The sequence below is a fragment of the Falco punctatus genome (assembly GCF_963210335.1).
Source record: "Falco punctatus genome assembly, chromosome: 4".
Lineage (NCBI taxonomy): Eukaryota > Metazoa > Chordata > Aves > Falconiformes > Falconidae > Falco > Falco punctatus.
In genome coordinates, this window is record NC_137583.1 from 44,897,046 (window position 1) to 44,909,091 (window position 12,046).

Below are 12,046 nucleotides of genomic sequence, written 5' to 3' on the forward strand. Positions count from 1 at the left end.
CACACCAAGCAGTTGCAATGAACTGGTTTTAATCAAGAGTGCAATCTAATCACCTAATGGTGCCGGTCTCTACAGATTGTTGTAGAAACATGTTTTTCAAGAACTGGAATTACTATCTTCTGTTTTCAGACGCAGAATATATTTTTGACAAAGGAAGGGGGTGTCTCTTTTCTATGCAAAGAGGCAGCATTATGAAATGCGTTTTCAGAACTGTTTGGCAGAGTATTAAACAAGGGAAGAGGGATGAGCGCATGAATTTATCACCTCTTTCACCAAGTGCCCAACAACCCCAGGGAAGAAGACTGGAAAGTTCTGGATATCGCATTAGGAGACAGGGAGACCAAAATGAGTGGCAACGTTCAATTCTTTTTTAAAAAATAATAAAAGCAGGTGGCAAACTGTTATTTCTAGCTCCGGTGGAAAAAAACCTGTTCTACTTTCATCACCGAGTAAGATGTGCCTTTTGTATGCATCATGTTTGCTGTGGAATGCCAAATTTAGGGACACGCTTTCATCTGCTTTGCCGATGCTCACTGCTGCAATGAAGCCTGGCTGTGCTTTGTGGGCAGCTTGTGCTCACCAAGTGCCAGTGACTTTAATTGGGCATAACTTGATTCCTCCTGAATAATCTGGTTTGTGCCTACCTGTCTTTAGGATCAGCTAGTGCAATCACAGCAGTAATCTTTGGGATTTTTTAAAACAGAAATTTGTTGGTTTTTTTTTTTTTTTTTTTTTTGGGGGGGGGGGGGGGGGAGGTGGAGCTCTAGACACCATCCTCCACTAATGACACCTTCTTAATCTCAGTTGTAGGAGTACATTAACAACCCGTAAGCTAGTAATTTGGTAGCAGCAATTGTAGCTTCCCCACCTATATTATTTAAAAACCTAACTGAGGGTGTGTGTAGAGAATGACACTGCTCAGAAATCCAAATAAGGGAACGAAATGGCAGCTTGGCAGGGACCCAGCGGCCACACCTATTTACAGGGGAAGCCAAGCACAGCCACCATCATTAATTAATTCAGAAGCCTCCGCACACAAAACTTGATCTGGATGCACACTGCATCCCCCACCTGAGATCAAAAGGGAGCACTGCACGCGCCGAACGTCGCAAGCTGGGCTTGCACGCAGCCACGTCTGCGCTAAACACACGGAAGGCTGTGGGGCTGATGCTGAGCCCCTGGTCCTGCAGTTAGAGGGGAAAAGGAAACAAAAGTAGTCATTATCATCCAGGGGATCGAGGGGGATTTTTAATCTCGAGCAAGCCCAACCACTGGTAACAAACTTTAAGGGTCCTTCAAACCAGAACAAGCGGAAAGTGAACAGATACCCAAGATGAGAAAGACAAAATTGTGACTCTTGGTTACTTCAGCAGCTTTATGTAAACCAACATCTAACTTCCACAAAAACATGAGGGCATTTTGGGTAGAAAAAGCCAGAGTTGTCACAATTACACTCAACAGCATGTTGCAAAGGACATGTTCATATTAAGTTTGTGAATCTAAACGTCCTAAGGGATCAGTAACACGTGCAATATTAAAATGAGTCTTATTTTATTACTTCTATACTCTTCATCACCATAATTCTTAAGCACCTCACAGAAATAGGTTACCCATCAGGTTTGAACCGACAGGATCCACATGCTTTTGTTCCCAAAGCCAATTCTATCACTTAGAAGTGCTGGCTGCTCCTTAAACCATTTTTTTCAGGTTTAAAAACAGTTCTCGGACCAACAAAAGGAATGAATACATCCCTCTCTGTATGCCTCTGCTAAAGAAAGAAGGAAAAGCAGCAGAATCTTAAATCCCTTCAACAGAAATGAAGGGAATGAAGATGGCAGGTAACAAGTTTGGAGGTGTACTCTGCCTTCCAGATGCCACCTTTCCTGCATGGCACAGAAATGCATGATCACAATAGCAAGACTTGCGTATTTATTTAAAGATGTCAAGTAAAAAGTTTACCTTCTTCAGAATTTAAGAATTTCAGAGCTTTTCCCTCCACAGAATACCTTACCTATGTGCCATAGACTAGACCATTCCCAAAGGCACCACGCTTTCGGCATCGTATTCTATGTTACCAATTCATTTTGCTGCTTTTTTGACTATTCATAAACTTTCCCACAAACAGTATTTGCAAAATACATTAAGACCTATTGATAAAACAACCAAGAAGTTCATCTTGGTGATCCACCTCTTCGATCCTCCATCATAGCCCACAGACCAGTAGCGGTTCCTACAAATTAGCAATCTTTCATGAATTGCAAGACATTAATTTAATGCCAGCCTTACCTGTAAGGGCTACCTATTATCTTGCAGCATAACTTCAATGAAAATAAGAATTAATGCACAGCCAACCCAGATTAGCCTCAAGCTGAGCTTCTGAAAGTTATGCAAAGATTCCTTTTCAGGTTTTATGGAGAACATCATCTCCTCATTGGGATCTTCCCTTTCAGAAAAAGCTACACCATGAGCCACAGTCTTCTTGCAGTATCACCTGTTTTCAGGAATAGGTATGGAAAAGCTGTTACAAACATAGTCTTGCTTTTCCCCTCTGACTGCAAAAGTGAATTTGAATTTAAAAAAAAGGTCTAAGACATCCAGCTCCTGTCACATTTATGGAGTTCATCAAGACATTAAAAGCACACTTCTCCCCAGCGCACACATGGGCCAGGAAGGAAGGATACTGCCCACAGAGCAACCTCAGCTCTTCACGAGCACAACCCACAGATGGAACGAAGCCTTGCTGGATACCCTCTGCAGACAGCAATCAAAACAGGCGGCTTGATTACGAGGCAAGGGTCTTCTACCGCTAGGCGCTTGCTTTCAAAGACTACCTTCTCATGAGCCTTAAAAACAAATGAGCAAGCCAGCAGAAAGCAAAACTGGAAGTCCATAGTCAACAGCATTCTACAGAGCTTAATACCAGCACTAAGTCTGCAGCTGGCACACATGTAATTTCACTATTTTACAATGAAAACCAGAAAATTTTAGATTTACATTGTGTATGCATCTCAACAGGTGGTTGAGCATGTCGGTACATACCGCAACACTAGGGACACATGTACAACTGCAGTACCCAATTCTGGTGGAGACAGGATTTTCTAAGATCCTATTAAATATGAATGCCTCCAGTTTACTTCCTCTAATTCTTACAAGCATTTCAAAGCTTGTGGTCACATGGTTATTTCAGCAAATGAACATACTGGGCACCGTGAAAAGGCTATGGCAAGGAAGTTGCTCCCACTTACAGCAATAGGTAAATCAGCATTAACATGAAAACTAATGATTCGATTTTCTGACTAATTTTAGTATTTGGGAAGCCTTCACCATTTGTAGCATAAATCAAACTAAAAGAAAAGCTGACCACCTTTGGCAGTATTTTCCCTACAAAACAGTCACAAAAACGACTTTGCGGCTGCAGTGAGGCTTGCCCTGTTTAAGCAGCATCCCATGCCAGTGCCGGGCTCCGTTTGGTCCAGCCACGCTCTGGGCATTTAACAAATTGCTGCTAACAACCGGGTCAGCTGCGGGGTAACCAGTGTGCAGGAGACGCAGTTTCAGTAGCTGACATTGACAAGAGTCTCTCCATCTAGACTGAGTCAGGAAACAAGAAACAAGTTGACCAGCATCACTCAATTGGAAGTGTTCTAACAACTTTTTTTTTTTTTAAAAGGGGTGTGGGGGATGAGGGGTGGGGAGGAAAGCTTTCCTGAATGTCAGCTCCTATAGTCTTATAGGTAACAAAATTGGGTAGTCATACCCCAAAGTGAACGAGACAGGTCATGTCAAAATCAATTTCAAGACTACTTACAAACTCAATCAAGGCTTCATTATTTATTTTTCCATTGAAAAGCTACAAAATAAGCCTTTATTCCTTCAACTCCAGCAATATGGCACTTTAATACAAAGGCCCCACCACAAACTCCTACTTATTTTGGATATTTGGAGGGTGCGGGGGGGGAGGAACTGCCTTGTGATCAGCTCACACTTACCTACATACTTACAACCCTGTTCATCTGGTCTCCCATGAAATACAACCAAAAAAACCCAACCACCCTTTTGAGGTGCCGTCTAACATTCTTAGAGGTTGTTGTTACCCGCTTTTGTCAGACCTTTGAGTAACAACATTTACATTAAAGAATCAGCAATTATGATAAAAAGAGTTAGCAGAACCTCCTCCTGGCTGGAGAGGCAGATTATCTATTTTCACACTCTCTGCTGGAACTATCCAAACTATATACATAGTTAAACAGCGATAAGCACTTTGCACTTGAAGGGATGCAAAAATAAGAATATACCATACAGTCTTGCTTACTACTAGGTGTTTTAGAAACTTCCTCAGGTGCCTGACTCTTAAAATACTGATTTATATTCAGCTGAAGATACTGGAAGTCGGGGGAGAGGGGGAGGAATGGTGTTTACTTCATGTCAGGGCTTATCTCCTGCCTTGTGGGAGTGCTCTGTTACAGGCTTCTTTTTTTGTTCCCGTCCTTCCAGCTCCCATTCACACCGCTGGAGCGAGGGCAACAAAAAGCACATATTGTTATGGATGACTGGAAGCGTGGTGGACTGCCTCCCGACTCCCAGTCCCCACGGCTTGGGCTACTGGGTCCAGAGAGATTTAAGTGTAACCTTCTAATTTAGTTTGGTTCGTGTTTATACAGGAATAAGCCCAAGTCAGAAGGTGACGCATAAGACACCAAAACTCCAAGACGAAGCGCTCACACACTGATCCCTTTTATGCTGCAGCAGAGTTCACTACAGGGCACCACAAATTAGCAGGGAAACTGCATTCAAGTTATTAGTCACCTCATAATTGTTACAAGGAATTGGAGACCAACTCTTACTCCGGCCATGTTTGGAAGAAAGCCTTTCCGGCAGAGTCTGAACTTAATGCCGGATCATCTGGAATACCAAACTCGCCAATGTCTCTGAAGTGGCAAGTCATGGCCAAACTACCTCACCTGAAGGGTCATGCAAAACCAGTCCCAAAAACTCCTTTACTCTTGTGAAATACTGTTGGGTTTTTTTTGTTTGGGATTTCTTTTGGAGAGAAAAAGGGGGGAGGGAGACGACAGAGAAGGAAAGGAAACAAAGAAGTAGGAGAATGAATAGAGGCTGAAATGCTTAACTCGCTAATAAGAGCAAAAAGATAAAGTTCAAACCAGAATTCACGAAGAAAGAATACAAGCAGAACAGACTGATACAAACGCAGAGGTGCACGTGTTAAATAGTGCTTTGATACCTAAACAAGACTTGAAACTCCTGGAAACTTTAAGACTCCATTCTCGTGATACAGCCCATTTGACATATTAATGGGAGCAGCACCTGATCTAGCTGTGGAAGACTTCCGAACAGGAAAGGACCCCCGCCGGGTCAGGGCCAGCAGATCAGCTTGTCGGAGGCAGGACCCAAGGAATCCAGTCGATGCCCAAGGGCTCTCCAGGAAGGACAGAGGTGAATGGAAAAACAGCCTCCCAAAATTGAGCTTTCTTAAAAATAAAAGACAAGGTCAACGTGCCTGATCACAAGTTTCCACACGTGTAGGTTAAAGGCGCAGAGACTCAACCCTGCTGCCGGGAGAGACCCATCAGTTGTAAGGGCTATACAGAAGGAATTCTGCAGAGCTCAAAAATTCACCTGACTGGAGCACATCACCAACAAACAAAGGTTTGAAATAACGAACACGAGAGTCTGGGGTGAAATCCCTGCTTCCCTTGTTCTCGGGGTTTGCCAATTCCCCATCAGACACGTGCCGCTCCTTCCCCATATTTGTCTGGCCTTCAGCATCCATGGCTGGCTGTTAAATTTTACTCTCAGACCTTTCAGGTGTTTGCATTTCCTAATACACCAAACTGGCATTGCAGATCATGAGGTAAACCTGATGACTCTTCCCCCTCTCCATCCCCTTCTCATCTTACATCCTACCAGGAATTCTCATTTGAAAAACAAGATGATACCGGGATCAATAATTTCAGAGAGAAAAGCTAAAGATGATGAAAGTTAAAATAAAAGGAATTGTTGTTATAAGCCACATTTTGCATGCTTCCTTTGTAACACACGCTTATACTCATTTTGCAGATGGGATAGCCAAGGCATGGAGAGGTTTAAGTGACTTACCCAAGGCAACATAAAACTTCTCACACAGAGAGGACAGGGAAGCAAAGGTAAAGGTGAGAACAAGGTACTACAGCACACAGGACATCAGCTGCTCCCGACCAGTATGATTTTCTAGATGCAGTAATGGACAAACACCTAGCATCTGCCCACTGCACCCCCAAACTGCGCTGGACCCAACAGCTCTGGCCAGACACCGCCCTGCTGCCAACCAGCACCATCCTGCGCTCGAGCTGCAATGCTGAGCTGCATCAAACCCTACTGATAATAAAGAGAAGGAGGAGAAAAGGGCATTGCTACAGCTGCACGTAGTGAAGGTTTTCCACTTTCTGCCTTATTTCAGTATGTGGAAACTGCAACACATTAAAACATTGTTTTCTTGAGAGTCAACACATCAAAAGCGAGCAAAACTTTCTTGCTAAACCTTGATTTCACCCCATACAGCCCAAATGGCCTAACAGATATTTTTTTTTCTCTCCTCCAAATGCCCTCTTCACTCGAAGACAGTGAACCGTGCTCATGGAGCGAGAGTCACGCCGCTGCTTTCCAGCCTCATCCACAGGAGAAAATGAGCATAGCGGACAACAGGTTAAAAAGCCCCAGCACAATGAAGAGGCGCTCTGTAATTAAGAGGTAGGAAAGCTGTATGGGGAGAATTCCTGCCTGCCTCATGGTAGCCACAGCGTCCCGAGGTGATGCCGAACAGGTCACCCAGATACACACACAGATGCTTGCGGGCAAACACCAGCTGCTTACTGGTGCCCCACTGGAGAGTCCCAAGACCTGACACACCAATAAGTCAAATACCAAAGAAGACAATTAAAGGCAATGAAAGGTAGAAATGCCGGTACCTTAAGGAGCCGGGGAGGGAAGAGAAGTGCTGAACAGCAAAAAGCCGACATAGGAAACTGCGTATTAATAAACCTTAACCTTTGTTCTGTCCCTGTCCTATAATGCTTGCTTTGGGCAATTCACTCTCCTTTTCCCCCACCTGAAAATCGGTACATGATTCATTGACACTGAGGTTCACTGATGTACACAGGGCATTCAGACTGCGCGGTGCTAAGCAGATAGAAAATATCACAAAGAAATGAATAACCGCAGAAATTCCAGGTGGTGTGTACGAAATAAAAGCAGGAACCACTAACTGCCAGAGTATTCAACAGATGTCCAGCTCCCCTGGTGAAGGGATGCCACAGAAGTGCAGAGACAAGAGCAAGAGGAGGGAGAAGGCGGCTAGAAAAGCCTTAAAAAAAAAAAAAAAGGATCCCAAGCAAGTCTTTACACTGATCAATCATCATATGAATGCATAAATAAGCAGAATGTCTATATATAAAGTGCCAAGCTCTAGCTTCTAAGTTTTAAGGGCACAAATCTAAAACAAGCAGCATGGGTGGCACAGGGAGAGCTGGGACAGCGTGATGGAACTATCAAGGACAGACTTTCAAAGAAGAATACAACTGAAAGGCTGTCCTGGAGTTTCCTAGTCTGTCAGCGGCACATACTTCTCTGAACATTTATTTTGTCTAATGCCAAGAGAAGAAGAAAAGAGTGCTCACGTACCATATTTTTTTCCCCTCCCAATCAACAAAATATGCTAACTACATTGCACTTCACATACTGGTCTACAGACCGTGTGCTGTGATACCTCAAACATGAATAGCATTACACAAAAGCAAACGTTACTTCCCCAAGTCTAAAAATAAGCCTACCATATTTTCAGATACCACAGTCTCCAGGAACATTTGGAGCGGGGAAAAAAAATAAAACCCAACAAAAAAACACCACACCACGCGGTTCTATGTTACTTTGATTATTATTGAAAAAGACATTGGTCATTCTAAGAGGAGGAATAAAAAAACCTCCACATCACAGTTCATTTTTCCTTTTATTTCATAATGAGACCTCAGCACATGTATTTTAAGTCAAAAGGGGAATGCACACACTGCATGTTTTCTTCCCAACTTTTTCACCATGACCTACTGGCACAGTATTGATGCTCAGGATAAAAGCCTGTACCTGCACAAGTACATTTTCACATGTAAGCCCTGTACAGAGCACACAGCTTTCTACCTCACAAGACACATAAAAGGGAAACATGGTGCTTTGTGAAATGTGAGCAAAATATGCACACTGCTACTCCCCTCAGGAGTACAGCAGTAAGAAACCAAAGTATGAAGCCTGGAGAAGAGCTCACAGTTCATATGTGCATAGTATCAAAAAAAAAAAGTTCTGATGCCCAAATATTTGAATTCTTAAATGCGTAAGTATGCTTAATACCTACTATCCACGAGTAACAACTAGGTATTGCATCTAGAAGTTTGTGGTTCAAAACATGCTCAGTGAAAACATTCTGAATTTAGTCAGCAAAACAGCATTTTCCACTTGGAACTTACACATAAAGCAAACGCTCCATCCAAATGGAAAACCTGAGCTTTGCTGACCGGTACGACATCTTGCCATTTCTGTCCTTCCCAATTTCTTGTACCAGATACCATCACTTTCAGGTGGTTGGCAACCAGCCAGGGACTTCACAACATGGACACCATGTCAAGAGGTACCCCTGAAAACCTAAGACAATTTCAAATGTGGCCTCCTTACAGCTGCATGAATTTTAGACTTAATTTTCAAAATACTTCCAGCACTATCCTCAAGATGTCAGAAGTTGAATTCTTTTATGCCAAGCATCATTCCTTCTTCTCCCCCCGCTCCCTGCCCCAAAAGTAGCATAGCAGAAGTGATTCAGTAAGAAAGTAAGAATGCTTATAGCCCATACAGATGGGTAGGGCTAACAAAGAGCACACCCAGAAATAGAAGTGTAAGACCATAAGACAGTAAGCCCAGAGTTCCTCCCACAATTACAGTTCCTTTGACAGCAAAGGGATAATTCCAGTCCAAACCTAAGGCTGTGCAGAGCGGTCCCTAGCAGGGCCAAGGTTGCACATACGTACGCGTGGCCAAAACAGGGATCCAAATCCTTCATCTTGCCCTGCATAAACCTCACCAACATCACACAATACACCAGCACCATCTGAATGGGAACCAATGATTTTAAACAGCTCCCCGTATGACTACTGGCCTGTAATTACTACAAAAAAGTTGTAACGCAGCTATATTAAGTTACAGTATTAGCATACTGACACTGCATCATATGCCAACAGCGTTGCATCATCACCCATTGATGTAACCTCATGACTATGTAATGCTGCTAGGGATGGTATTAGCTGCTCCTCTGTGCTTGCACCTCTGAGGAAAGAGAAATACTTTGGGGTACCTGCAGCCTGCTCCACTGCTGGACACCCAGTGACCGCAGAGATACCACCCTCTCCCTTCCTGTGACACTCAGCAGGGCAGCTTTTAATTCCAAGTACAGAACTTGGTCCTTTTCACACTCACACAAAGTTCAACCAGAGCACATCAACCAGTAACATGCACTCTTTTTCCAAGGAGGACCGAGAGGAGCATCAGCCTGCTGCTTACCCACCGACAGCACGCAAAGGGGTGAGCTTTTGCCGCCTGAGCATCACCGCGCAGCCCTCCCCCTTTTCAAAACCAGATAGTCGGGGGTAGAAAAAACCCAAACTAAACAGCTCCCAGCCCAGAAAAGTGTGTGTTTTGTGATCCTACCTGAGATGCTTAACCACAGAGGCTTGCTGCCTCCAGGATATCACATCACACTCTGGGTTTTTCTGTCCATAGCTCAATGATCCTGATGCACCAATGGCTATGCCAACAGCAAGTAACTGAACATGATGTTCAGGAATACGCTGTTCCATACATGGCACAATCTCAGATGGCTGTAAGGCAACAACTGGGGGCAATGCCCCCAGTGACAGCCAGCTCTCCCTGCCACACACAGCGTGGTCCCTGCTTGTAGCGCTCAGGGGGCTATCGGCCTCCCCACAGTGCAAGTGCCAGCAAGCATCAGTGTGGCATCACCACCACGTCCCAGTGGGTGCTGTCCCAAGTTTCGGTGGGACTGACCATTTGTCACCAGAGCCAGGCTCGTGGAGCACACATGAACCGCAACGCAGGAGCACACCGTGCAGTTCACTTACACAAACACTTCTCCACATGCTACGCATCCCTTTATTTCTTACATTCTTCTGCCACCTCCTGCCTTGGGTCCCCTACCACCTCGTCCTCTCTGCTAACAGCATGTCTCATACGCTTCTGCTTCTTCCTACCCCCATCTCCTTCCACTGGGAGATGCTGGTCAATAGTTTGGCTGGAAGAAAGCAGGGTTTCGTTCTCTTCTCCCGCTGATGTATGGCAGCTTCCAGCCTACTGGCATGTCTCTTATTCCCAAAGGCCCTGCTTCGTTTCACTTCCTGTGTAACTGTCTCTAGAAGCAGCTCTGCTACCTCTGCTTCCAGCTGCATTCACAGGAGAGCGAGCAAGAGAGAAACATGAAAGTCAAACACCTGCAAAAGAAGCTGGAGATGAGGATCAGGGCAATGGCTGCAAAGGGACTGCCACAGTTAGCGCCGTACCCAGCAGGTCAGGAACCTCTGTCCGGGAACAAGGGGTTTACTGCACAAAGTACAAAAATAGAAGAGCATGGGGCAGCCAGAAGAAGAGACACAAGCGAAAGTAAAACCCAAGACTGAGAGTGTGTGCAAAATTTGGCCAAAAAAAAAAAAAAAAAAGTAGTAAGCAGATGCTCCAGAGACAGAAGCGCGTGCGTCCCAGCTTACAGGCTCCCCCAGCTTTGCCGGTGGAATGCAGTGAGCGATGCCCACCAGGCTGCAGCCCGCAAGCCCCGACCCCCGCCACCGAGCGCTGGGCACCGGGGAGCTGGACGGTGCGTGCGGCCGGGCAGCGCCGCTCCCCGGGGACTGTCCCGACCGGGGCCCAATCCTGCCCGGCCCCTCCCGCGGGCGCCAGGAACGTGCAGTAATGGAGAAGCCAGGGCACCGGGGCAGGGCGCCCGGTGGGACCTTCACCCGCAGCCCCAGCACCGACACGCCAGCCCAGGGGGCGGCGGCTGCGCGCCCCCCTCGCTGCGGGGCCGGGGGGCGCAGCCCGGCGCACCTTGAGCCGCAGGAAGGGCGGGCGGGCGGGGACTCTTATTGTGACACGGGCCGCAGCCTGGCCGCCAGCCGGGCCAGTGCCACGGCGGGGGCTGCCCGGGGCGGGGGCTGCCCGGGCAGCCCGCTCGCCCCCCGCCGCGGCCCCCGGGGCCGGTCCCGCCGCCTCCGCTCGGCCGTGCCGCCGGCCGCGGGGTACAGCGGGGTCCGGGGCGCCCCCAGCCCCGCGCCCTCGCCCCAGCCGGCCCGGGCGGCGACGGAGGAGGAGGAGGAGGAGGAAGAGGAAGCAGGCACGGCGGAAAGCCCGTAACAACTTTCCGAAACAAACGCCTCGCAAGCTGCCGTCCCGGCGCCGAACAAAAGCCGGCGGCGACCCGGGTCGCTCGGCCCCGGGCTCGGGGGACGCGCCGCGCCGCCAAACTTTCCCTTCACCGGCGAGGATGCCCCCCGGGAGCGCCGCTCCCCCCCGGGCTGCCCGCCGCGGGCAGGGGCACCAGCTCCTTCCCTGGCAGGCGGTGATCGACCAGCCCGCCCGGCGGCCGGAGAGCAGGACTTTGCACTTTTCCCGGGACAGCGAGGGCTGCCGGCGGTCCCCGCACGGCCGGGCTCTCCCGGAACTTCCCCGGGAACGCAGAGGCATCCCCGGCGGCTGCCCTTCCCCAGTAACGCCGCCGCCGCCTTTCCCTCCCCAAGACAATAAACCCAACGAGAACTTTTAACCGAGGCACTCACACACCGCGGCACGCTGCCCGCTGCTCCCCGCGCATCCGGACGCCGCCGGTCCCGCTCCCCGGCCGCCGGTTCGCCTCCCCCGCGCGCCTCGCCGCCCCCTTTTCCGCGCCGCCAGGGATCCCCGGCTAATCCTCTCCGCCGCGGCTCCCCTTGCCAAATAATGCGCTTCT

General features: G+C 47.7%; 1 protein-coding gene across 4 annotated transcripts in view; it reads right to left on the bottom strand.

Annotated features, from left to right (window-relative positions):
* Positions 1–12,046, bottom strand: part of GATAD2A (GATA zinc finger domain containing 2A) — a 66,897-nt gene that overhangs the window by 40,810 nt on the left and 14,041 nt on the right. Inside the window, exon 1 of one of the 4 annotated variants that reach the window (XM_080384009.1) lies at positions 11,877–12,032. The exons of 2 other annotated variants lie outside the window; for them this stretch is intronic. The gene's annotated coding sequence lies outside the window, so the exon portion shown is untranslated. Of the gene's footprint in view, positions 1–11,876; positions 12,033–12,046 lie in introns of those variants that run through there. One more of the 4 variants, XM_080384011.1, reaches the window with a different exon arrangement.